This window comes from Rhinolophus sinicus, chromosome 16 (genome assembly GCF_057876585.1).
Source record: "Rhinolophus sinicus isolate RSI-liver-muscle chromosome 16, RSI-T2T, whole genome shotgun sequence".
NCBI lineage: Eukaryota > Metazoa > Chordata > Mammalia > Chiroptera > Rhinolophidae > Rhinolophus > Rhinolophus sinicus.
Window position 1 is genome coordinate 49276265 of NC_142516.1, and position 4916 is coordinate 49281180.

The following is a 4916-nucleotide window of genomic DNA, read 5'->3' on the forward strand; positions in this document are numbered from 1 at the left end:
TCTGCTTTAGACCTACTTTCCCACTTAGAACAACCAGAAAAGCTGGACAAATACTTAAAAAAAATCATTTTAAAGGCCTTAGAAATCTGTAAGAAAGGCACTGAGATATTCCAGGGCCAGGATCTGGGAAAGAAGGCATGAAGATGAGTACAGCATTTGGGACTGATTGTACCCTGTAGTCGTTTGCTTATTTCACTTGTAATAAAGGGCTGCACAGAACTTTCGACAGATTCGTGGGTTTGTAATAACAAAAACTAGATTTTAGTGCCCTTCAAAGAGAAGGGGCCCAAGTAAACTGCAATCTTTGGGTCAAAACCACAAAGAGCTTAGCTTCACTATATGAGTCAGGGTGAACCAGAAATAGACTAGTCCCCACAGGAACTGAAGTTTAGCTTTGAATAATTTCAGTCCCTAATTGGATTATGGTGATCTGGGATCATTAATGCCCCAATCTCCTTGCCTGCCAGAAGAAGGTTAAATCCTCTTTAGGAAGCTAACATATCCCAAGGTTCCAATCATCTCTCTTTTTAAATAATATTAAAAATTCAAGCAAAAACATCACCCGGCATGAAAGTTGATAAGACTTGACTATAAATCAAGGGAGACAATTGAAACAGCCTCCTAGGATATGAGAGAATGGAATCATCAGACACAGACTTGAAAATAGCCATGCTTAAGGAATTAAAAGATAGAACTGAAAATTTCAGCAGAAAATGAAAAACTATGAAAAAGAACCAAATTGAAGTTCTAGGGATAAAAACATATGTAATAATTGAAATTAAGATTGAGTTTAACAGCAGCTTAAGCCAAGTTGAGGAAAAACTTCAGTGAACTGGAAGGTCGGTCAGAAAGATCATCCAGATAACACATGGAGAGACAAAAAGATGGAAAATAGATAAGAGACTAAGAATTATATGGATTATCATGGAAAGATATAAACATACCTGAAGTTGGAATTTCAAAAGGAGAAAAGAGAGTGAATGCAGCAGGAGCAATATTTGAAGAGATAATGGCGATGAACTTTCCAAATCTGATAAAAGATATGAAAATACAGATTTAAGAAATACTATAAACACCAAGATGGATAAATAAAAAGAAAATTTCGTCTTGGCACATTAAACTGCTGAAAATCAAAGGCAAAGAAAAAAAAATCTGAAAGGCAAGGCAAGGAAAAAAGTCTGTATTACAATCAAAGGAGCAGTAATGATTCCGACAGTTGATTTCTCAACAGAAATGGTAAAAATCAGAGGAGACTATAATGTCATCTTTAAATTGCTGAAGGAAAATAATTACCAACTTTGAATTTTATATTCATTAAAAGTGTCTTTTATTAGGTTGGTACAAAAGTAATTGTGGTTTTTGCAATTGTTTTTAACCTTTTAAACTGCAATTACTTTTGCACCAACCTAATGAAACTGAAGGAGAATTAAAGCTATATATGTGATTAAAATATATGTAAAGTGGATAGTAAATAGAATTGAAGTGTTGAAAAGTCCTTTTATTGTGAAGTAGTAAAAGATGTTAAGAAGTCAAAGATGCATTGTAATCTCTTAGGTAGTAACGAAAACAATAGCAAAAGAATGCATAACAAGGTAATAGAGAAGAAAAATGGAATAATATAAGTTACTTAATCTAACAGTCAAGAAAGGATAGAAACTAGAACATGAAACAGGGAACTAATAAAATATAGAAAGAAAAAGTTTATTTTAAAACAAAGAGCATACTACATATAAAGAAGAGTATTAATAATAATAAAAGGTTTATTCACCAGGAGGATCCAACAATTCTAAACTCGTATATACCTAATAATTTAGCTTCAAAAAATATATAGCAAAAATTGACAGGATTGGATGAGAAATACTCAAATCCAACATAAGAATAGGAGATTTTTAATACACATTTTCTTAGTAACTAACAACTAAAGAAAAATCAATACAGATATAAAAGATTTGAGCAACACAATAAAAAACCTGACCCAACAGTCACTACACTGTACCCAACGGCTACAAAAGTCATGTTTTTTCTAAATGCATTTGAAATTCATCAAAGTTGAACATATGCTTTATCAAAAATAAATGAGTCCTAAGAAATGTCAGAGGATTAAAATTACGTGAACTTTGTTATTTAATCCATTGGAAAGATATCAATAAACAAAAAATAAGTAGAACACCCCCAAATGTATGAAAGTTAAGCAGTATACTTCTAAAAATCCATTGGTTAAAGAAGAAATCATCGTATAAATTAGAAAATATTTTCAACTGAGTGAAAGTGAAAATATGATATATTTTCATATTACATATTGTGGGATTCAGCTAAAATTATGCATAAAGGAAAGTTTAAGGGCTTAAACACATCTATTTATAAAAGAAAATGGTAAAAGTAAATGATCTAAGCATCTATCTCAAGAAATTAAGAAAAAAGAACAGCATATTAAACACAAATAAAGAAGGAAAAATAATAAAGATTGGAGCAGATATTAATGAAAATATTTCCTAATGTATATACAATAAAGATTTTTGAAGCCGAAAGCAAGTTTCTTGAAAAGAATAACTGATAATAAACACATTGGCAAAATTCAGCATCAAGAAGGGAGAAATGATAAATGAGACTTCACTCTATATCCTACAGATATTAAATAACATAAAAATGTTATGAACTGGTTTATGGCAATTCGTTAAAATATTTAGATGAAATGGACAAATTACTAGAAATACAAAAGTACAAATTTAGATAAATTGAAAAAAACCCCTAGAAAAATGCAACTTAGAAAAAAAATCTGAAGAATTCTATAGGATTTAAAAAAAAATTGTGTTGGTACATAGTTAAAAACCTTCACTCAAAGAAAACTCCAGGCTCAGATGGCTTCTCTTTTACCATTTACTTGAGAAAGAAACAATACCAGTTTTATACAATCTCTTCTAGCAAGTAGAAGAAGAGGGAAAACTTCCCAACTCAGTTTTTAAAAAATCCAGAGAATCATATATTAATTGACTTAAAAATTTAAAACCTATCTTGTTATTTTAACCTTCTGAAAAAAATTTTCATGTGTCTGGGGTATGTCAAGTATTTAATTTTCTTTTGGTCTAGGCCCTTTGATTTGCAAAAAAAAAAATATTTTTCTTCAGGTAAATTGATAGAAGCCGAGGAATTCCTGTCTTCATTGAATGAGTCATAAAATAATTTACTGATATTTAAGTTACTGTTACCATTATAGGTACAGTTTTCAATTTCAATAACTGAACAAGAGACAAAATTTTGTTTAATAATGAATGACTTTTTCTTCCTCTAGGCAGGCAGTCATTTTTAACAACTAGTTCACCTGATTTTTTAGATAAGATACCTCATTGCATAAATAGGCAAGATATTAACATTAGACACTTTTCTCCATTAACAGCTTGTATAAAATTGTGGGTGTCTCTGTTTTTGAGCAAAGTTAAAAACACCTTTGACATATAAATTTAATGATGGCTTCCAGAAGATACTTCGACGAGCACTATAGCTTTAGTAATTAATCTGCAAGAAGAATACTCATTTAATTTACAATATTTACAGTTTTTATAATATAAAGGGTGATGAGACGTTTTTATATAAAAGAGACTCCATTACTATATTTTTTAGAAATTCTCATTATGGCTATTCACTGAACATAAGTAAAGATGTTTAGGTAGATATGTGCATAACCAAATTCTACATAAAAAACATGGGCTAAAAGGAGCTATTAGTTGATACATGAAGCATCAGTTAGTTCATTCTCTATAACATGAATGTTTTGGAAAAGGTCATTAGGAACTTTAGAAATAGCTTCATAAATTTTATGTATATGTGTACACACACACACACACACACACACACACACACACACACATGCGTATATATGTGAAGGGATACCTTTTCCAAGAAGAATAGGCCAGAGAAACCATAAAGAATGGCATGAGCTTTGCTGCTAGCCTGTGAGGTTCAAGTTCAAGAAATATTGTCAACCAGGACGCTCCTTTTATTTCCATCTTGTTTACAGTCCCTTTAGAAAAAATGGTATTCAAAATAGAATGGTAAGTTTTCACCCCAAATTAGTGTCTTGGAACATGTGAGCTAACTCAGTAATAAACTTTTATCTCTTGTATTGCTGCCTACTCTCAAAGGCAGGTTCGTATTTCCAACCAAGAGTGATTATTATGGTTTTCACAGTAGATATCTGCTATAACATGTTAACTGGGGAGAGGGGCTGCCTTCTGCTGAATTGCAACCTACATCCACCCAGAATTAAAGAGGGAGGCTTGATGTTGACTAACACAAAAGGACTTGCAGATCAACACATCATAATTTGCTAAATGAGCTTTGCAGTAGGTACAGCCGTATATTCAGTGACAATTTGGCAGAAAACTTTGGAAAGTTTTGGAGTATGTCATTTTTATCTTCTCTGATGGAAGTGTCTTAGTTCAGGGCTGGCCGATGAAGAATTGCAACTCTTGGTTTCTATCACAAAAGAAACCCTGGAAGATGCAGGCAAAAGCTGTTATTCTGAAGGGTGTGAGGTATTTTCCGTACAGATGAGAGAAAATATCACAGGGCATGCTCAGCCAACATGCCCTGGCCAGCTCCCCTCCCCACAGCCCCACCCACAGCACCTATCTGACTAGTTGATCCTGCCATCAGCTGGCTTATCGGTCAGTCAGTTCGCCATGTGGCTGGGTGCTCCTTGCTCAGGCTGTCAGGAATCCCTGGGCTTGTTAGCTCCTCTATGGGGCATGAAGCATTCTCCCTGTCGTGGACCAAACTCATTTATAAAGCCTGCTTAATCTCGATAAAATGGCCTGATAGGGATGTTATGGAAAAGTGAAATTACACACCAATTTCAGTCATGAATATTGCTGAATCCAGCAATACATTTTGTATTTTTTCATCAACATTAGGACCAA

At 33.0% G+C, this 4916-nt stretch overlaps 1 pseudogene; it reads right to left on the minus strand.

Annotated features, from left to right (window-relative positions):
- Positions 1-4057: 4057 nt before the first annotated feature.
- LOC148754999 (protein yippee-like 1 pseudogene) lies at positions 4058-4406 on the minus strand (annotated as a pseudogene).
- Positions 4407-4916: the final 510 nt, after the last annotated feature.